We start from the raw sequence: 23,825 nt of genomic DNA on the forward strand, positions 1-23,825 counted from the left end.
AAGTATAATAAAGTTCTCCATTTTGTGACAAGAGAGGATGTTTGAATCTTTGTCCTGTCTTGACATGGTTAAGTCATAGGCTTTAAATGACCCAATAATCTAAATGGACTTTTCTTAAGGGAAGCACCCCCCCCCAAATGGGAAGAAAAGGGAAATGGAAGAAGAAAACAAGAAAGTCTAAGGAAGCTAGGAGTTAAAAAAGTCTAAGTTAACTTTAAAAGGTCTGTACAAAGAGATGAAAGAGTCAGAAGACCCATTGTTAGCAGTACTACAAAACACCAACCTAAATAACCATAATATATGTATGTGCAGAGGATCTGATGCAGACCCATGCAGGATCCTTGGTTACTGCCTCAGTCTCTATAGCCCCTTTGAGCCCTGCTTAGTTGAGCCCGTGGCTTTGTTCTTTGCCTGCTCTTGGGATTCTTTCCCTCCTACTGGTTTGCCTTGCCCAGCCCTGATATGACAGTTTGTGCCCAATATTCTTGTAACTTCTTATATTGTGCTCAGTTCATATTCCTGTGAGACCTGCTCCTTTTTGAAGGGAAATGGAGGAGGAATGGATCTGGGGGGGAGAGTTAGGGGTGGGGATGGAACTCGGAAGAGTGGAGGGAGGAGGAACTGAGGTTGAGATGTGTGAGAGAAAAATAAATTTGAAAGAAAAGTCTATACTAGTAGGATGCCGACTGTGAGATAGTGTCTTCTGGATATGATAGGAAACTCTAACTCATGAATTATCAACAAATTAGCTGCTTAAATAAGACCTGCCTAATAAACACACCATTAAATATGCCATATGGATGGAGAAAATTTCACAAGAGTCATTCTTAAATAAAGAGCTACAATGGCTGTTGAAGAATAAAAAAAAAAATAGTTTTCTTCAGGAACAAGAAGTGGTCAGACCTGATCACATACACTTAACAAGCAACACTGAATAGACTCAGTAGATTGTAGGTGTGTGTATATGTAGCAGCAATAATTATTGAAGCAGAGGCCATAAATGAGGGAGCGGGCTGGGGGCACAGGATAAGTTAGATTAGTAGAATAAGGAAGGGAGAGTTAGAAATGAAATTCTATGAATTTCATCTATGTAATTCTAAATAAAGTCTGGATCTTTTAAATGAGCTCCTGTTGGATGTTTGGTTACTTTGGGGAGTAGAGAAAATGGGGTGAGACAACCATTTCCCTCTTTTTGGGTAAGATGGGCAGTTTGCCATGTTTCATTTGTCATCTTTTGGACAACTCAATATACTGTATATGGTAGCATTCTATACAGGTTCAATATGAGTTAAATGGAAATGTAGCAGGCTACCTCAAATCCATAGCCCACTTACTGATTGCATAGAAGACATTTGCTTGAAAATTTGTTTTAACATTGGCTTTCAAATAAGATCTAAACAATGTTATTTGATTTCACATTTACTAGAACAATAAACATCCAAACATACTGACAGTACTGTGTACCAGTAAGACTGTGGAGCAAAGGGAATCCTCATGAAGCACCAGTGATTATATAAATTGATGTAAGATTTGAGAGCAATTTGGTAATGCTTAGTTGAGTTGAAAAGGTTCCAGCATTCTAAATGCAGTATTTACTAGAGGAAAACTCTTGCATATGTGCGCAAGAAAATATACATAACATAATTCAATGCAACCTCATTGTTTACAATAAGAAATCGGTAACAACCTAAATATCTATTATTAGAAATGGGTGTTTTTTTTGTTTTTTTTTTGGATTTTCGAGACAGGGTTTCTCTGTGGCTTTGGATCCTGTACTGGAACTAGCTCTGTAGACCAGGCTGGTCTCGAACTCACAGATATCTGCCTGCCTCTGCCTCCCAAGTGCTGGGATTAAAGGAGTGCGCCACCACCGCCAGGCTAGAAATGGGTGGTTTGATATACAGCAATTGCAGCGGATAAAGAAAATTAAGACCCTGAGAAAACTGATGCCATGTATCACGAATATATTGTGTGGAGAGATACAGAGATATATTAAATATCCATATGTAACAAAAGATGTAAAAGTATAAAGACATCAGCAAGAGTATGACTTAGTATGTATGATTTAGTATGATACTTTAGTATGATTGTGCTCTCAAGGGGAATAGCACGTGTGGGATAGGTAGGTTTCACATAAAAGATTCAACAAAACCTCACTGGTTTAGGCCTTTCCAAAACTTTCCAAAGAAAATATGATAGGTTTATTAACCTGTGAGATGAATGAATGGTATTTGTTAAATTAATTTTATGTGCTTTCAAATGTGTTTAGCCAATTTAGAAATGAAGCTACCTTTCATCATATGGACTAATGTCTGAAGCGTTATGTAGTTTAATCTGGGTTTAATCTGTGGTTCTGCATTCCATATTTCAAAGTTTGAACTGTGTTTTCACATGTCAGTCCATGTTTCCACTTTGATATCACTTGTGTATGTCATAATCCATTGGTAATCTTTTTCCAAAATTATTTCTTAAAGATTTTCAAATATCCATTGAACTTTAGCATAGTTCTATTGATTTTCAAAAAGCAATAAATTGAATTCCCAAATATATCATTCATTATGTAAAAGTTCTAAAAATTAAGGTCTGTACTAAAACTTGCAGCTTTATTCTGGAATATCCAATTTGACTTATGTAAATAAATATTCATAACGCCTAAGAAAAATACCAGCTTGTCACTAGAGAACACTTTTGTATAATGACAAAGGGGACTCTGAGGTAGCATCATTATTCTCTCTTCTTCATCCTTTGTAGCATAGCCTTGACCCACATAGCTTGCTTTATTTGTCATTGTTTCTGCAACAGGTTATCAGTTTGCCATGCTCACTTAGAAAACAATAATAATAATAATCATGATAATAATGGTGATAATAATAATAATTTAACATTTAAAGAGTTAAAACTTAATGTGTTCATGACTTTGCAGATTGTCTCGTGCAGGATTTTAGCTACTTGCCATTGAAGCTGTTGCCTTGAACTTCCTTGGATAGATTTTTGGAACCAATGTAGTCTCAACGAATTTATATACTTGGTGGCAAGTACCTTTACCCACTGAGACATCTTGTTGTTCTCCCGCAGATTTTTTCTTTTGCTGGTTTAATTAATCTCCACAAGTCCACCCTGGCACATGCTTGCTCTAAACTCTCACACACAAAAAACAAATTTTTTAAAATAAATGTGGTGTGAACTTGAAAATGATTTGGGCAGTGGAGAACGAGAGAGAATTACAGACATGCGGAGGGACAGAAAAACATGTGAGGATCCTAGAAGTATAGCCTATTCTCCTTTCTTGGGAGACAAATTTCTCTCAGTTGGCTTGCCTCGCCTGTGGATTCCTGTGGAAGAAATCAAATACTAAGTAACCAGAAGAATGAGATGGAAAAACAGAATAAAAACAGTGGGCCAGAGATTTGTGGAGATAAATTTATAGAGCATGCCACACATGAATGTGTCAGGTCTCGTTTGGGAGATGATACCTTGATGAATACTTAGGGGTGATGTGGGTGTTTCTGGATGGAGGCCTACCTTTAGCATGGGTCTTATTGATTTACCCATTTTTGCCTTCAATGTTTGCTTTTAGCAATTTTCCATCCACTGACCCCCTACTCTGCTCCTTGGTTATAAATTCCGTTCACCCATTACATACTTGGAGCTCAGCTCAAGCTTGCTCCTGAAATGCAAAAATTGCATTTGGGAGGTTGAGTTTAGTTCAGAGATAGAGCATATAGTTAGTGTATGTAATGCTCCTAGTACAGTCTGCTTTAGCATCATCAAAATAATCATTCCAGTGGTTCCTACATCCTCCATACTTTCCCTTCTGCAACAGAGCCCATCTGAGCACCAGCAGTAAGTACCCCCAGTCACCTGCTTCTTTAATGAGCGCCATGCTTTGCCCTCCCCTGCTTGCTACTTAATCAGGGAGATTGGTTTTTATTTTAAGAGAAATGAGCATTAACTTATTTCAACAGGTACAAGAAGGACTCGGATGACTTCGTTTTTGTAATGTCTATATTTTGTCCATATTTTGCCAAGCAGTTCATTTATTAAACTCTCTTCCAATTATCTCAGCTTGAGTGTATCATCTATTTCCTTTTGGGAACCCGAGAAAACCAACTCTTTTAAATCATTTTCTCCTTTACTTTACCCATTCTGGACTCAAAACTTCTTAGGCACTCAATTTTTTACAAAGGCGATTTTTAATGCATTTTAATCTTTATTTCATTAGGAAGCTTATAGTATAAAAGTATTTCAAGATAGAAGGTGTAGATAGCCAGTTTAGATGATTCATTTCCTCCAAACCTCATTATTTTCCCTTATTGAAATTAGAATTTGCATTAGATCATTGCTAAAAGGATCTTCTGACTTTAAGATTCTATTATTTCTTTAGATAGGGAATATATGATCTTTTAATGTCATGGAGCAGTGTTAAATTTTAGTCTATGTTTTGGGAAAGTATTTGGAAATTCTTTGAGGGAGATAATAGGTCTGAAAGATTCCAAACTATGAAAGTGCTGATATTCATAAAAATGTCAAATAAATAACTATAATGATTATGAAGCTTTAAATTTTAACTTTTTATTTATTTATTCTTCTTTTCTTCATGTAAAACAGGAGATGCTAGATGAATGTTCACGTTTGGGGTGTTTGCCTCTCAAGATTCTGTATTAATTCCTTAATAATCCTTTAACAATTCATGTAGAAGATGAACCAAGGCCCTCGCTCTTTCTGTGCACTTCGTATGGCATTGCCTATGTGGAATGTGTAAACAGGGATATATTATGTTTTCCTGTGGGCTAATGCTGAACATCATTTTGTTTCTAGATTCAAGGGTGACAAGGAATGGTGGTTGAGATGTGAGTAGTTTCTTGAGAAGCTGTGCCACATTTAGCACTATTTCTTTCCTTTGTGGAACCAGTGCCATTCAGCTGACAAAGGTCTGTTGGCCTGCTTTAGCTGCACAGGTGGCAATACTGCTGGTCCCACCCAAATCTGTTTTCCTTAAGTCCGATAACGTCTTTGACAAGCAAAGCTTTACATCCCCATAAAACTACTCTCTTTTGAACAGATTCTGGAACATGCTATACGGTCGGCTTATTTTTGTAAGTAACGGGCTCATATTAAAATATACATTGAGGCAGAATGTAAAGAGAAAGCAACCCATACTTTCACTATTACTGAACTTACTTCTCGATGGACAAAGTGCTAAGAAATGGAAGAAAAGAAGGGTTTCGAGTTTGCATGCCTTGTCCACTTTGGTAGTTGTCACCGGTGGTGATGTAAACAATTTGTAGGTTCTTTTCCTCAAGTAAACTGAGGCAAGCAAGGGGAAGTTTCTTTCTTTTTGTTGTTCATCACAAGTCTAACAACACTCATTTAGTGGCTGATGGGTTTTCTTCCTGAACTCAGAGCTGCAGTTCAATTTTCTTGTCTATTAGAACAATTTGCTATTTTTTTCTTATTTTACGGTATGGAAGTAACATTCCCTTCCCAAGACTTTGTAGGAGACTTCCCTTCTGAATCAGCTGATTGCTCTCAGGTAGTAAAGATGATCATTAAACTGGACAATGGGGGATGGGGAGATGGCTCAAGCACATTAGAATATTTTCTCCTCTTCCAGAGGATCTGAGTGCTATTCTCAATGTTTCCACTTCGGGTACTTACAACTATCCGTGACTCCTTCTCCAGAAGATCTGATGCCCCTTCCTGGCTTTTGGAGGCATTTTCACTCATGGCGTACAATCACAAACATATAAATCAAAATAAATCTCAAAGAACAAACCCCAGATTGTGTTTAATAATCCAGAAACTGACCAGTGCCTAAGAAATACTCAAAATTATGATTAACAGAAAGTAAAATAATTCATGAATTTTCTTTACATAAAATAAAGCTCTCTGATAGGTATTCCACCTCCACTCTTCTCTTCTGTCTGCATGCATTCAAAATGAAAGCCATCTCTATCACATGCCAGATGCCTCTGCTCCATCACACGATGACGCCATCCCACACATTAGTATGGATGCTGTCTCTGTCACATGCCAGAAGCCTGTACTCCATCACAGTATGATGCCAACCCATCTAAATAATGCCAAAATTGAGGTACAATCCTTTCGCACACAGTCATTTAAGATTCAAACCATAGAAGTTAGGTAGTGAAAAGGGTTTTCATTCTAAAAACAATATGGTATTTGTAACTCCACTAAAGAGTCATCTTCCCCAATGATTTGCGAAGCCTCATTAAATAAATATTAAGCTTCCATATATAAAATACATAATGTTACAGCATGCTATTTTTTCCAAGGGATTTGAATTCCTAACAAGTTAGCTGGAAGAATCTCTTTTGTTTTTATGTTGAAGTGGTTTCATGATCCAAACCAGTTATCTTCAGCAAATACATAAATTTATTATAATTACCAGCCACTGAAAACGAATCCAAATAAATCAACCATGACCGTTACTGCCAACTGAGGCCACTGGAGAGGGTCCATGGAGCAGTGTAATTAGCTGCCCGGACGTGGCTGCAAGCCTGCACTTTTCCTACCGCCTCTGACCCGCTGCGTGGCTTAAGTATTTGCACGAAAACTCATAATTGATCCCCTTCTGTGTCAAGTGTCTTCATAACTTTAAAAATTAAAGATGCTGAATGCCTCAAGTGGCTTGGGTAGGCAATTTGATTCCAGTTTTATTATCACAAAGGGTCCATAATATGCATGAAGTGTCCTTTCTGATTAGCCATGGCCTCAGCAGTTCCCTACTCCAACTAGTTCCCAGTTCTACCTCTGCTTGTTCCTCCTCCTCCTTTTTGTCTCCTTCTCCCATTCAGACTTCCTTTCCTTCATTTTCTGAAAAACTGGAAGTGCCTGCTTGCAGAAATTTGCTGGCTGTTCAAATGAGTTGCCTAGATTCTGGATGGGTTGAGACAGTATAGCACTCCCTGCTACACCAGCTGATCCTATCACAGCTGAAAAGAATTCCTAGCTCTTCCAGGTAGAAAAAAGTGTGGGATTAGATGATTTTGGAAATTTGCTCTAAACTGGATTCCACCCACCTGGATTCTCAGTAACTGATTATACAAAATGAAGCAAGCAGAAAAAAACATTTTGTTCAGTAGGGTGTGAACTGAAATTCTCAGCTCACCTTGCAACAGTCATGTACAATATTGCCAACAAGCACAATATAATTTAAGAATCAAGATATTTAGTCACTGGGTTGCTTTCCCAGATTTCTACTTTTGCGACATTTCCCAGTAAAGTCAGTGTTCTTGTCTTTAGTATTTGGAAGGACATATGGTATTTGTTTCATTGGTCACTTGTAAAATCAAACAGTAAAATATTAAATTATTGTTTACTGCAGAAAGTTGTGGAAGCAGTCATAGACACAGACTTGTGAAGCAAAGGCATTACAGTGCCATATTTTTCGCTTGCTCCCTTAGGGCTATTGGCTGTGTCTGAATTAGGACCCTGCATGTCACATGCGGCCTTTCACCTGGCCATTGCTTAGAAAGCATATCCAAACTAAGTCAGTAAATCAAAAACTCCTAAATATTCAATCTACCACTTGACCCACCTGGACTCTTGGAGATCAATTTCATAAAGAGAAGAACATGATTCATAGACTAAGGGCACCAATGAGACAAAACCTGTAACCACAGGAGATTGGGAAGTACTTTTTTTTTTTTGTAAGGGGTCTATTTTGGATGATAGTAGAGTTTGCTTTCTTAGATGTAGACTTGATGTGTGGAGTGACATGTAGTCTTCTTGAAAAGGTTGGCAGAAGGCACTGGTATGTCTCTGTACATGCAATGTGTGCAGATGCAAGGACAGCAGATATTACAGATGTCAAATAGAAGAGAAAGAGAAATTTACTTCTTATTTCAAAAAATAATTTAAAGTTACCAATAATGTGTTAATGTAAGGGAAATAATCTTTTTTTTCTCTTGTGCATGTGTGTCTGTTCATGTTCCTACGTGTGTACAAATAAATACTGAATGTGTGTGCTACAGCATGTGTGTGGAGGCCAGAGCGCAATGGGTGTGGGTGTTTGCTAGTTTCCTTGTTTGAAGTGGGATTTTCATGTTGGCTGCTGGTGCATGCTACAGTCTGGCTGGCCTGCAAGCCTTCGGGGAGTACTGTCTTCCATTTCACCACAGAAGCCCTGGGATTACTGACATATGTGTGTGGCTTTTACTCAAGGTCTGGGGGATTCAAACAAGGTCTTCACAATTCCACAGCAAGTTCTTTATCAGCTGAGTCATCTCTACAGCCCCAGAATCTCTCTTAAGCTGCTGTTGCAGATGCATGCATGTATGGAGTAGGTTATTTGTAAATTTGTATTGGCCATCCTTAGCAAATCTGAAATACCAGCAAAAATTTATCAAAGAAATTTAAAACAGCATATCCTTTAAAGGCAAATGCCTTCTCTTTTATTCAGATCAGGAGTTGCTTTAAATGGCTGCATCTTGGTGCTGTTAACAGCTATTCATCAGTTCAAAGAATGAGTATTCAATTCATCACGCCTAATGAATTGATGAGAGAGTACCAGCCCCTCCATACCCCAGTACAGTATTCCAATAGAAATAGCTAACATAGACCACCAAGGAACTGTGTGAATAAATTATGTTTTGAATATCCTAGGAAACTAGTTTCATTAAAATTTAAGCATCCAAAGATTTTGTGATCAATATTTGTGTAAACACTTGCAAAACAGTTCTCAGTATATTAACTTTGTAAAGAAATGCAGAAGAACTTTCATTACAGTCCTGTAAAAGTAGAGAGAGCCAAAGAACAAAACAGTATTAATCATTCTGTAAGAGGCAGAACTATCGACAGTAGTTTTTCTTCTTCTTAATTTTCTTCTTACATTGTGATCATTATTTATTTAATCTGGTGAAAAAGCAAAACAAGCAAAAATTAAAACAACAACCAACGTGCTCCTATGGAAGGTGGAATGTGATTTTCAGTTTCACATGTAGATTATAGAAAGAAAACCAGAAACGATGCCTTCAAGGCACTGGGGCTGCAGGGTTCAGGCTTAGTGGAGTCTGCTGCTTTGTTCTTAATAAACATTTTTCAGCTGATAACAATGTTGGGCCACATTTTATAAGACAGAGATCTGTGTGTTGAAATCAGGCTGGCCTCTCTGGACGCTGATTTAAATATTCATCACAACACCATTTAAAGAAATGGTGTTTAACCTCTCAATTTTCACTTCTCTTTTTGGTAAATTGATAATACACTATTCTAAATAAGGGTGCTGGGGTCCACAAACGAAAGAAAGTGGAGAGAAGGTGGGAAGAGAGAAAGAAACACTGATATTCACTATACCAAAGTTGGATGCACATCCTCTCACTTAATCCTTGCAGAACAGTGAGGAACTCTGGGTTATAATTCCTTGCAAAGGTCATTGGATTTCCAGAGCTGTGTTAATGTATTGAGCCTGCTTTGTAAGCCCTAAAGCCAGATTGTGGAGGTGTAGTGTTTCTTCTGGTCCAACAACCAAAGGGGAATGGCTTTGGCAGGTGTGACCTCCTGAGAGGGTTCCATTTCCTTCATTAAAGCTTAAATTCCACTGAGACACCTTCAAGTGATTTCTTTTTCTTCTTTTTCCCCCTAATTCAGAAAATCAGCAGTCAAGTTCTTCCCCTCGTTGTTAGTAGGTCTGAACTAAGCCCTGAAAATGCTTTAAAGCAGTCAGACAGTTGGCCATTAAGGGTCTGCAGGACATGCTATCTTTTAATTAATTAATTAACTAATTATTTTTTTGTTTGTTTATAGCTTTTCCTTTGTGATTGGGATACTGCTTGAATGTTCATTGTTATAAATTTAGTGCACTGTTGGAGGAGAAAGGATCCAATGGCATTTTGAAGTCACGGGCCAATAGATCAAAGTGCGATGAAAATTAAAGGCCAGTGAGGACTCAGCAATGCATCCTTCTAGCTTTGATGCTGTGCGGAAGCCTTCGATGTTTACAGCGGTGTGCTTGCAGTACCCGTCCCTGAGCACTCCACAGCGTATCTGAGTATGGCTCCTCCATTGTGAGTTGCTTTTGAGCATTGATGGGATGAAATACAGGTCAGCCCATCCATCTAAATTTTGTCAAAATCCTTGAACATAAAGCTTGGTTTTTTAAAAAATTCAAAGTGAAAGAGCATTTTGCTGTTATTTTCAAATTAAAATGGTATTTTTCTTTTGAATGTTTCATCCCATGCTAACAGATTTTGGTATATGAACTAATAAAATAGTGAAGTATGAAAATAATTTAGTATAGTATATTGCATTTTAAAATATTACATGAATTATTCAGTATCCTTTATATCACACTTTTTTTGCAAACAATTTCAGAGCTACTTGACATTGTGACTGAGTACAAGATACATGAGATAGACTCCAAAAATTATATACTTTTAATCTATATTCTATTTTGAATGACACACAGGAAAATATAACAACAGAAAAACAGGGAGGCAATTTAGTTTATTTGCACAGTAAATAGCCATATTTTTTAGTAGTTAATGCTTATTATTTATTTATCCTTCTGAAATCTGCCTCTGTTCTCTGACATAAAGATTTCAGTGCAGACTTTTCTTCTTTGTTATCTGATCCCAGCAGAAATATGCCTGGGAGCTGGAAGGGTTGGCATAGAAAACCAAATCAACTAAACAAACAAACCAATAAAAAAAAAACAACTCAAATATTTAAATCCCTCTCCTGAGTTGGTTAGGAAGACAGCCTACTCTTGACAGGGGCATGAACACTCATGTTTGAGCTGGGGCTTCCCTGTGTCTAATGCTGACCACTTCTTCCATGGCATATGGGGTTGGTTGAGAATTTCTATAGCCCCCTGTTTGTAGCTATATAATTTCAAACATGGTGAGTTCTCACTTTGTGTATCCTGAACCAGGACAGCTACAGTATCACAGACTCTGGCAATGCACATAAAATAATTGACTTTTGAGACTGGGTTTCATGTATCCCAGGCTGGCCTCAAATTTAGTATTAATGGAAGGATGATCTTAAATTCCATGATCCTTCTGCTTCCTCCTTCAGAGCTGCTGAGGTTTTAGGTGTGCAACGCCACAGCCTGGTTTATGAAGTTCTAGGCATCATATGCTTGCTAACTACTCTATTCACTGAGCCACATCCAAAGCTGCAGTCCCTGTCCCATATTCGTTTGTTTGTTTGTTTGTTTGTTTTTATTTAGAGCACCTTGTTCTCTTTCTTGTACACTGATCTTAAAGTTTCTTCTAGGTAACCAGCAACATCTTGGTTCTACTTGGAGCAATTTAAAACCACTTCTTTCTCTTTTTGACACTGTCACTTCTACTTGACATTTTCTCCTGTCTGGAGTAGTCTGAGTTAGACAATGAGATACTTAAAATAGAATTGTGTAGAGTAATTATGCATTGAGAAATGTATATTAAAATATAAATATAATATTGCCTACAGTAGGTACTTTAAAGTTTAGCTCTACTTGAGACTAAATGGAATATATTTCTGAAACAATTTTTAAATTTATAGTATTTTAATCTCAGCATGTCTACAAACCATAAATTATTTGATATTTTCTGAAAATGTGATTATATAAAACATAAGAAACCAAGGGCACAGTCCATTTTGTAGTTGGAGTTAAACGGAATTTCTCGAACAAACATAATAATGAAATACATCTTGGTAGTATGGGATTCCTTATGAAATAAGAATTTATTGGGAATTCCATGGGAATGTGTGAGAAAGTGAATGTCACCGGGGTGCTGAGAGGAGCTTTGATGAAAGCCAGTGGAATATTCCTCAGAATTTCATTTATTTTTGAAAGAAAAGATTGTTCCACAGTTAACATATTGCATGCCTGTCGGCATCTTACTCTAAAGTACTCACCACACAAGAGTAATTTTAATAATTAGAACTGTCATTTTGCTACTGCTGACAACTTCCAAATGTCTACAGGGAAACGAACGACTCTCTCTCTCTCTCTCTCTCTCTCTCTCTCTCTCCTTTCTCTATTCGTAGGTAGCATTTAGTGTCATAAATATTTAGGTTTTACTAGTTGCAAAGCTTCATTCTGTGAGGACAGATAGGTTCAGAAAAAAATAAAATTCTAATTGTAATATTATTTAAGACTAAACATTTTGTATATTATTATTAGAATCATTTCCTTTTGTTTTAAAATGTTTAATGAATTTTATAAAAATTGTTATAAATTCCAGTAATGTAAGAAATATCAGTAAAACACCTTTTCCATGGGTTTTAATTGTATTAACAAATAAGAAAATTGGATATTGATGTTTTTCAGTATCTCCTAGATTCTGCCAAAATTTAGCCAGGAATTGTAGCAGCTTATCTATTCTAGTACAGCATAACTATAATATATGTGTGTACTTTGGTAGGCACAGCACCTGAATAACATATTACCATTATTATGAAGATACATCTTTCTTTTTCTAATTGTGGGGCCCTACCCAGTTCCCAAATCAGAGTTGTTAGGTGATAAAAGCTTAGCATAATAGATGGCCATTTGTCTTGCATCTGATGATCACCAGACAATAAAGACTTAATGACAAATTTTTCATGTCAGTGCCAATGTTTAAATTTCTCCCACATTGGGTATTTATAATGGTCCTCTATTCTCAAGGAGTCTAAAGCTAATATTTTTCAATGGAAAATATGGCTAATGAGATAAAATTTTCTGGAAAAGAATGTCACCCCTACACACAAGTTAAGCACCAAGAATTTTTTCAAAGCCTTTGACAATGAGATTGTTAGACATTTTATATGTTTTCTGGTTGCAGAATCAAGCTATATTTTCACTTAATCCCATAGCATGTAGACACTTAGCCATAGACTTGGTTATGAGGAAGATAATGATATTCGAGGGGGAAGGGTGGAAAGAAAATCTGGAGAAGACAAATCAATGTAATTTTGAGAATGATATTTCCTAGATTATGACTCAAGGATTTGTTACAGAAAAAGAAATAAGAAGAAAGCAGTACAATATGGATGCCTCGTCTCAGATGATGTTTTATTAATTTATATTAGAGCCAACTTGCATAGTTAGAGTTAAACAAAATAGAAAAAATATTTAAAATATCTGATATGGATTAAGATATTTTAAATTAAATAAATTAAATCCAAAATTTAACTCCTGAGACAGGTGTTTACAGAAACCACACTTGATTGGTGTCTGTACAAGATATATTTAGGGCCTGTATTGTGTTTCCTCCATTTTCTCATGTTTCAAAATGACAGTCTTTTAACTTAGTTTACGTTGTTTCATATCATTAGATCTCCCTGGTTTGCACTATGTCCTTTGGATAAAACTATCCCAACTGTACTTTTCCATAACTTGTGCTTTTTTATCACTGAAGAAAATAATTTTTTGTGATTGCAGTCAGTTATTGTACCTTGTGTTTCATTTACAAGTGGGGATGCTTATACATTTAGGGTTCCATGACGTCGAACACTGTAACCTAATAGTTCTGCCTTCCATTTGCAGCAATGGTGGACTCGATGTAAAATCTCCCTTCAGTCTTCATGACTTCATTTCATATTTTCAATAGCCAAAAATGATTTTTGTTTTTCAGAAAGACAGCACTTGACTCCTCCTATCAAGAAACCAAACTCCACCAACAAAGCACAACTCCCAGAAGCCATCTGGAACTGCTCTTCGCTGTGAGCTTATTCATAGGGACGACTTTTAGAGGAAACTATTCTAGGAATCATTTCTTCAGAAGGTCTGCATACTCTTCTTGCAAATTTTAATAGCAAAAAAAATGCTAAACATTTATGTATGTACTGTTTAATGACCTAACTTTCCTTTTCCACCCATGACAATGCAGGCTTGTAGTTCTCTGTGACTACTACCTGAGGTAGGGTCCTTTCGAAATGCAAACTCTGGCCAATAAAAGATAAAAGTCATTAAACTTTTAAACAAATACTTAAAAGAATCGATTTAACTATAAGTAAATCATAAAGCAGACAATGAAGACAATGAAACCAGCCAACTTAAGCCTGGTCTGTCTCCACAGCTAGGTACCCAGCTGCTCCCACCTTAGATAGTTGGTTTGGAGTTTCAGAGTTATAAAACATCACCTGATTATATGAAGATATAGAAATTTATGCTAAGAACAGAACAGAAAATTAATTTGAAATTCTTGGAATGATAACGCTCTAAAAATATTCCAAAATGCTTTAGTTATTAAGGGTCCTGTTTTAGGAAAATCATAGCAGTTGGGTATGGTGTCACACACTTTTAAGGCCAAGATTTGAGTTCAGAGGCAGGTGTATCTCTCTGAGTTTGAGGCCAGTCTGGACTACATAGCAAGTTTCAGGACAGCCAGGACTACATATAGAAACCCTACCTCTAACAAAACAAAACAAACAAAGAAGAAGTAAAAGCAACAACAACAGCCTAAAACAAACCAAAACAAAAACCCAACAACATAAAAAAAGAAAAATAGCAACAGTGTAATTGTCATATAAGTGTGTGAAGGCTCTAAATATGTATAACCAGTAAAGAGCTGACTTGTTTCCCAAAGTACCTGTAAGCTAATTAGTCAAAAAAAAATAAAGAATCAATAAGGCAGAAATGAGTGAAATACCTTAAAATAATATGAATAGGAGAGTTATGATTTAATTTTTATATATCCCTTGTATCAGTGTACTAATACACTAAATATTTTTGGTTGTGAGACTAGCCTTTAATGGTTGAGTCATCTCTCCAGCCCCTAATATACTAAATATAAGTTTTCATTTGGAGATCTCATTTAATATTTAAAAATATGCAAAATATAATTGATAATTTCCCCAATAGTAACTGTGAATTTTTTCTTACAAAGTTTTATTTCTGGAGTCTAAGTTATCAGATATTTATCTTTCAATTTCTCTAAAATTTATATATATTAATAAGTAACCTATTTTTATTGTTTTACACATTTGCAATGCCTTCTCATTTTTAAAAGATTAATCCCTATGTTATTTCTACAGAAAAAGTAACCTATACTACTTCATAAAACTCATACTTTCAGAAATCAGACAAGTGGCTCCAGTCACTAAATATTTTCACAATTGTTTTAATTTAGGAGAATGTTTGAGGAAAGGGTTTCCATTACCAAGGAAAATATTTATCTAAAGTTTAGAAATTAATTTCTTATTTCAGTTCATTTCTGTATAACTCAAAATTAATGAAAGTTCATATATAATATGTGTAAGCAGAAATAAAAACGTAAAACTTTCATTATCATGTATCTGAAGTTTATCACTTCAAAAAATGTATGCTGACTGTAACTAATAGTTATATAGTATAAATAAACATATCATATAATCATCTGCATGAGAGCAGATTTAAGCACTTTAATGCACATGGAAATGGAAGATAGTTTGGTGATAGTGTTAATTTTTAAACTGTACAAATCACTATGTACATATGTATCATGGAAAGAGCATCAAATATTATGCTATTTTGTTTTAATGTGCACAGTAAAAAGGTTCTAGAAAAGAAAGAATAGAACAAAACATCCCAAACACACACAAACTAATTTGGAAGCAAGCACAAGACAGAAGGTGAATTGAAACCATCTCAGTCATCAGAAGAGGTGGATTTGATTTAGTGCCTTACTGTCTTTCTTTCTTACAGTGCAGTTAGCTCCAAGTCTAATTCAGCATCTGTATGCTTCATGTAATATGGGCTGATCCATATACCTAACCAATGACTATTCCTTGAAAATGGTTCTGGATCATTTCATTCCATAAATGAGCTCCAAGTCTGTGCTGAACTTGCCACTAAGTCTCAGATATTTGGTTGAAGTTAAATGGAAAAGCAGAGAAGGCATAAGATCAAGTTTTGGGGTCTAAATAGTTACTAATGGACAAGGCTGTCTCATCTAAATGTTTGATTGATACTGGCTTTAACATAAAAAAGATAGATTTTAGCTCTTTATGGAACATAACATTTAAATAGAAGAGTTAACTCAGTGAAAGTTAATTTACTCTTGACTACAACTGTAGTTGTTCAAAACGGGCTGTTTTGAACAGAAAAATAAGTTATCGATTGCTGGCAAGATGGCATAACCAAAATTTAAAATCAGGAATCATGAAGCATCCACGGTACCCACATCACAGTGGCATTGTCATATATATGTTAAGTTTCTTCTCGTGAGAAACTTGATGCATACAGAGTGTGAGAATTGGCTGAATCCTCTGAGTCACTATGCACACCTATGTTGTCAAAGTATCATGTCATAGACATATGTGCAATAACTATCGTGCAGGTCAATGTGCCCTTGCTGCTGCTCCTGGTACTCAGGGAGGTGACTACTGCACAGTGGTCTTTCTTGTCCTTGGGTATTACTGATTTCGCTTTGTGGGTGTCTGCAGCTCACGATCTTAGCATGTGCTCATTCCTTCACTTTTGTAAATACACAGGACTTAAATATCCTGTCATGTTTGATAGCGTGTATCTTGTTTTTGACCTCAGATTTTCTGTTGTGTCAAGCAAAAACATCTCAGTCAGAACAAATTTGTCTAAATACTAGATAGACCAAATATCAGCTCTAAAATGTTAAGATTGGAGGTTTGACAGGATACAGTAGAGAATATCAACATCCTGTTTTTTTCTCTTTTTGCCACCCAAAATTGATAGCTATTAGGCCACAAGAAACATTGTAAGAGACTAATGGATTGTTCCAACATAAAATTAATTAAATTAAAACTAATTAATTAAAATTAAAACTTTATTTGTCTTATAATTTTATATGTGCATGCAATGTATTTTTCTCTTTTCAGATAATTTGAGAATTTCATATATGAGTACTATATTTATAATATGTCTATCCTATCCTAACTTCTCCAACTTCTGCATTCCAGTTCCCTTTCAAATTCATGACATTTCTTATTACCGATATGCACACACGTGTATCTCCTACTGAGTTCATTTAGTGCTGCTCATACGTATGTATCTAGCCCTGGCAAATTCAGGATTGGATAAACTATCAGGGAGCTGATTCCTAGAGAAGATTAATTCTTCCCTTCTTTCATTTACATCCATTAGTTTCCTGTAGCTCACCATCTAAGCATAGGGCCCCATTCTATTTCTCCTATCTGTGTCAGCATGTCAACTGCTGTTGCCATGGTGCAGGTCTTGTTTAGGCAAGTATGTTGTTGAGATTTCATGGATACAATTTCCCAGCATCATGTAGGAGACTTCCTGGTACTCTGACTTTTATAATCCTTCTGGACCCTCTTCTGAGATGTTCCCAGTGCATTAGGTGCAGGGATTATGTTGTAAACATATCAACTGGGGTTATTCTCTATGGTTAGCTGTTGTCTGAACTCAGTCCAGTTGCAGATTTCTGTGACTTTCTCCATCTTCTGCCAAAAGAAACTTCTTTGATAGTAGGTGAGAGCTGTATTCATCTATAGGTATAAGGATGAGCATTTAGGATACAGTTAGGGATTATACCCGTTTAGGAAAGTGGCAGTAGTAGGTTCTCCTCCAGGAATTATCACCTAACCAGCCATGTGTAGTTGGCTAGATTTACATTACCAGGCATGAAGTCACTTTCATTAAGTAGCCGTTAAGCCTGATTTGATTACTGTTGACTACCCCTAACATATTAAGTGCCACTATTACAACATTTGGCATATTTTACTATGCTGATCATTGCTGTGGTTCATAGGCTTAACAACTGGGTAGGAACATTGGGTACCCTTTTCCCTTAGCAGCTTACCCTGCACCTTCAGATGCTATGAAAGCTAGTCCATTAGGGAGGATGCTTGCAAGGTTGTTCCATCTCTTTTTCAAATTCCTGTGTCAGAAAAGTATGATGTGCTTCAGCAATAGGGGATTAACTAAGTTCTTCAAGGCAGCCAAGGGTAATAGCTGTGGTCTATATTATTTTGGAGTTTATCTAATTCCCCTGACAGACAACTTGTTAAGAGATTTGCCATGTCTGACACTGGGGTTTGTGAAGCAGTCTGTGACTCTTTGGGGAAAACATTGTCACCTCAAATGGAATAAGTTCATAAAATACATACACAAAGCACACAAACACACACACACACACACACACACACACACACACACACACACACTAAAGCTAATATAGTTCCTGGGGTCATATAAAGCATTCTTAATGTTCATTATCTCTCTGGCCTCTTTGTCCCCAGGTAACTTCTCACTCCTGTTTTTTTTTTCTTTCCATTTTCCTCTTCATACAATGCATTTTGATCAGATTCATCTTTCATTACTTTCGTGTTCACAACTCTCTGTTGAAATCTTTCTTCAAGAGAGACTTTTTGAGATAACATTTAATATATGTGATGTGTAGGGAGGGAGAGAAAGACAGAGGGAGGGATAGCAAGAGTGGGGAGAGAGAGGAGAGAAAGAGGAGACAGAGAGAGAAGAAAATCATATTTACTAAAAAGCCTTAGAGCCTGAACAACCTTACTCAAATTAGCAAGATGGAACACATTACATTTAAACCTCATAAACACTTTATGTAATATGCAGTACCGAATGCCAAAATATTTTGTGAATTTTAAGCGGTAACACATTTGAAGCAATGAAAGGTCAGTCTGTACTGACTAAAATGCTGGATTAAATGAAATTATAAGATGGAAATCATTAAGGAAGATTTCCAATTAGAGGGGTCGAATGACATACTACCAAGATAACTCCAGAAGACTGACAAGAGGATTTAAATTGGAAAGGAACATAAGTAAAATCTCTTCTCCTTTAAAAATATCTGTTTTATCCTAAGTCACCTCTGGCCATATTTCACAGTCTAACTGATGGTTGAATTCAATCAAGCTAACAGGATGCATTTTCATTAAGCATAATCCTTTCCTGAAATTTAAACAAATTCTAAATTTCATTACAAAAACGTAAAAGTGTATAAATTTGAAAACAAAATAAACATAACATAAGTTCATAATTAAAATAATCAAAACAACCTTGACCCGTTGGAAGTTCTATCACTATGTATGCATTTCTTTTAAATGCTCCCTGATTATCTGGGGAGGAGGAGACTCTTCATCTGGTCTTGATAGCACATTGATGAATGGGGGCGGGGATAGCTTGCTGGATGGTTACCTCTGCAGTGCAGCAACAAAATCCAAAGAGCTGCATCCATGGAATTCACACTATTGTTCAAGTGGAAGTCCCAAGCACCTTCATGCCTGCTAGCAGAATTTTAAACAAGAAAATGTAAAATGCTTTAACTTCCAGTCAAATTCTTAGTGCAGAAGACTAGAAAAAAGAAATTTGCTGTCTTAAAATTGAATGTGCTGAATTTTATTTATTTGAAATCTGCCTGATATAAAAAACTGTCAATAATCTCAGTGAAAGACAATTGATACTCTTTTAATATCAGGCCAAAATGATTCTTTTTCCAAGTTTTTAAGTTCATGTCAAGTTAATTTCTTACACTTATTGGCTCTGGTGTCCAACAAAAATAATTCTACTCATGTTCTCCCTCCTTCTGCTCCTCATTGGGACCTTGGGAGCTCAGTCCAGTGCTCCAGTGTGGGTCTCTGTCTCTATCTCCATCCATCACCAGATGAAGGTTCTATGGTGATATGCAAGATATTCGTCAGTATTACTATAGGATAGGGTCATTTCAGGTTCCCTATCCTCAGCTGCCCAAGGAACTAACTGGGGACATCGCCTTGGGCTCCTGGGAGCCACTCTAGGTTCAAGTCTCTTGCCAACCCCAGGGTGGCTCCCTTAACTAAGAATTGTGCTTCCGTGCTCCCCTATCCAACCTTCCAAGGTCCCAATGAGGAGCAGAAGGAGGGAGAACATGAGCAGAGAAGTCGGGACCACGAGGGGTGCACCCACCCACTGAGACAGTGGAGCTGATCTATTGGGAGCTCACCAAGGCCTGCTGGACTGTGACTGAAAAAGCATGGGATAAAACCGGACTCTCTGAACATGGTGGACAATGAGGGCTGATGAGACACAAAGGACAATGGCACGGGGTTTTGATCCTACTTAATGTGCTGGCTTTGTGGGAGCCTAGCCAGTTTGGATATTCACCTTCCTAGATACGGACGGAGAGGGTAGGACCTAGGACTTACCACAGGGCAGGGAACCCTGACTGCTCTTTGGACTGGAGAGGGAGGGGGAGAGGAGTGGGGGGAGGGGGAGAAGGATGGGAGGAAGGGGAGAAGGGTGGGAGGAGGGGGAGGGAAATGGGAGGCTGGGAGGAGGCGGAAACTTGTTTTTTTTTTTTCCTTTTCTCAATAAATAAAAGCGCAAAGACAAATGAAAAAAAGTGCAAAGACAAATGAAAAAAAATAATTCTAATAAAATGAGAGAGCTGGGGACCAGTATTTTTTTTTTTTTGCCTTCCTATTCAGTAGTATTAGAGGGCCATTAACAGAAAACAAAGTATATTCCATTAATGACCCTACTCAATTAGTGACATTTGTCTCAGAATTCGTAGCAAATAACTATAGCTTGTTTGGTATACATTTGAGGTTGTTTTTGAACACTCAATCCTCCTGTCCCTACCTTCCAAATAGTGGGATTGCCGGCATGTTCAACCGTAGCAGATCCATTTTATTAATGTCCGATTCAATAACATTTTTTTAATGATTTTTATTGAGCTCTACATTTTTCTATGCTCTCCTCCTGCCTCCCCCTCCTCTTCAAGCATACCCTAAGATCACCCTTGTTCCCAATTTACTCAGGAGATCTTGTCTTTTTCTACTTCCCGTGTAGATTAGATCTATGTATGACACTTGAGACTTTTTATGGCTCTCAAGTTTGTGATAGCTGTAAAACCTAGTTGTAGAAAATACACAACCATTTTGTGAATTTCTTATACTTATTAATATTTGACTCTCCCTTTTTCATTTGGCAGTTTGATTTCAGTGATAATGTAAATAAAGGGAAAAAACTTTCTGCAAAATTATATTCAGAAAAGTAGAATGTGCAATTAAAAGTCAGTTCTTCTTTAAATTAGCTGGAAAAGCACCAAGCAAAAACAAATATCAAGGAGTTAGGATCTCAGTGTATCCAATTGTTTAACAGAGATACTAGATACAATCTCCAGGCATTCCAAAAGAGGTATATTGGGAGAACTTTGTAACAGTCCAATAGTGAACATTCTGCTGCAAACCATGTGCGTGTGAGCGTGCCTCAAACAATATATGGGTCTGGGAAGAATAAAGTGCATGAGATGTAAGCCTTCTGGAAGAGTCACCCTCACCCTCATTGGTACTAGAAATAAAGATTTCTTTAGTATGTTTTGTCATAAGTACCATTAATGTTTACCATATTTTTGTTTGCGAAAAAACTGATGCTATCTTTTGTTGTCTTCCTTTAAAATCTTTTCAGAGGGTTCTGTTTATACAACTCTATATTCATCCTAAAATCTAGAAGCCTACTACTAGAAATTATCTCAGCCTCTTTCTGTACCACTATGACACATTAATCTTGTTACTTCCTCACATATGCCAGGAAATAGCCGGACCAGATACACATAGAAAATATTATGCTATTTTAGCGCCATTATTTGAATTTCAAAGAAGAGGAAATGATCCTTAATTGTAATTGAACTGTCCTTCACAGGTGCAAAAAGAAACTTTGGCTGCCTTGCTTAATAACCGGTGCCAAGAGTTCAAAGGTGACTCAAAAGGAGAGCATAATTTAATAAATGACAGATTTATCTTTCTGTTGCCTAGAGAAGTTCATGAGTTTTTCAAAGGAAGGAACATTACAATAACAAAAGGGGCTTCTATTAGCTAACCGCCAGACACCAGAGAGGTGTAAAGGTGGTTTCTTTTTAATGATATATCTGATTAATCTTTAGCTTTTGCCAAGAAAACAATTAAAGTTTGTTATTCTTGAAGGTCTGGATTTGGAAGTCAAGAGTGTCTGAGTCCTGCCTGCCCCACATTTTTCTTCAGACAATGTAGCTTCTGCAGGGAAAGAGAGAGAGAGACAGAGAGAGAAAAAGAGACAGACAGAGAGACAGAAGGAGACAGAGAAAGAGGAAAGAGAGAAGAGAAATGTTTTATTGCCATAGGAAGAAAAAAAAATAAAGAAACAGATTTAAATGAACATACTTCTTGGTTTTCTACCCTAGCTGATGTTGAGGTTATTTCTTCTTCTGGCTGTTACCAAGCCCAAAGAAAAATGCAATAAAATTTATATGGTGTATTTCTATGATTGACGGTATGCTGGCTTAAATTCTTGACTGTAGAGTTGTTTTCCTATCAGATTCTTCAGTTTTAATGGCCTCATAATTGCTCTAATATTTCCACACATTTTTGAAAAATGATATGAATTAAAAGTGTTTTTTGGTAAAATATGTCTGCTTTTGTGTTACTAACATGAACTGAAGTTTCTAGAGAAAAAATTTGCCTCTGTATTAAGGTTTCTAAAAGGGGGATTAATTGAGACTTCCTGTACAGAGTGGAACAATGCAAATCCAGAGTGAGAATTACCTTGAGCTAACTTTAGGCTGCTTAATATTCACTTATTGTCTTCCTCTGTGTTTCACTGTATATGAGTCAACATTCAGATAAACATTTTGGGATGTTTGTGGACTTTCCAGACCATTGCTATTGTGTTATCCTTGCTTTATTGTACTCTACCTGTCTGATGCCTACCAGGATCTTTGGAAAATGCCTTGATTTACAAATTTACTTTGTGACTATAAAGTTCATGTAGCCATTTCCATATTGGAACATGTCTTCCAGAGCAATTTGTATTTATGTCCTGGGTAATAGCCATTTACTTTGGACCCCATCTGTTTTTCCCTTTGAGGAGAGAACTATGTTTTATGTCCACAGTAAAACAAAATTGTCTTAGACTTAAAATAGAAAAGAATTATTTTAAAAACAGAAGCCAAGATAAGTAATGCTTTTTTTATGTGTTTGCTTTTGTCTGGAGACAGGATTTCATTGTGTAGTCTTGACTAGCCTTACGCTTGCCATGTAGTTCAGGCAGTACTTGAACTCGTAATAATCCAGCCTCTTCTTATAGAGGGCCAAAAATATAGACATGCTTCACAATGCTCAGCTAGGAAAACTTCTAAATAATTGTGAGAGACTGAAATAATATAATTATTGAGAAAATAAAAAATTTAGTTTTAGTTAAGATCAATATCATATTTGGAAATTCAAAGTCTATATATTTTGTATTAATTTTATACTATATTTCCATACTATATTAGTATGTGAGCAAATTATATACTATTATGTAGTGAATATATATATATATATATATATATATATATATATCTTCTTCAATTTGGCATGATTTCTGAATTACTTGTTCACGAATCTTTCACTCTCCCCCTGTTTTTTGGTGATACTTGAATCTGAGGCTTGACATATGTGAAAAACAAGAACTCTAAGCCGGGCGATGGTGGCGCACGCCTTTAATCCCAGCACTCCGGAGGCAGAGGCAGGCGGATCTCTGTGAGTTCGAGACCAGCCTGGTCTACAGAGCTAGTTCCAGGACAGGCTCCAAAGCCACAGAGAAACCCTGTCTCGAAAAACCAAAAAAAAAACAAAAACAAAAAAAAAAACAAAAACCAAAAAAAAAAAAACAAGAACTCTTGCACTGACCTACATCCAAGACTCAAATATTCACAAATTCCATTATCTTCTTATAAATATACAGCTATGGAAAACTACCATAGGTTCCCAGGAACAGCATGCTCAACAGTCAATCAATAAACCATTAAGAAGGAGATATTTTCATAATTTGGGTTTCTGCTGTATAAGGAGACATGGGTGATTAGTTTATGGTAATAATAATTTCTTGGAATGGGGTTGGAGAAATGGTTCTGCAGGAAGAAGACATACTGCTTTTGCAGAGAACC

Source organism: Microtus oregoni, unplaced genomic scaffold (genome assembly GCF_018167655.1).
Source record: "Microtus oregoni isolate MIOR12 unplaced genomic scaffold, Mior012 000030F_ref0000283, whole genome shotgun sequence".
NCBI classification, from domain to species: Eukaryota; Metazoa; Chordata; class Mammalia; order Rodentia; family Cricetidae; genus Microtus; species Microtus oregoni.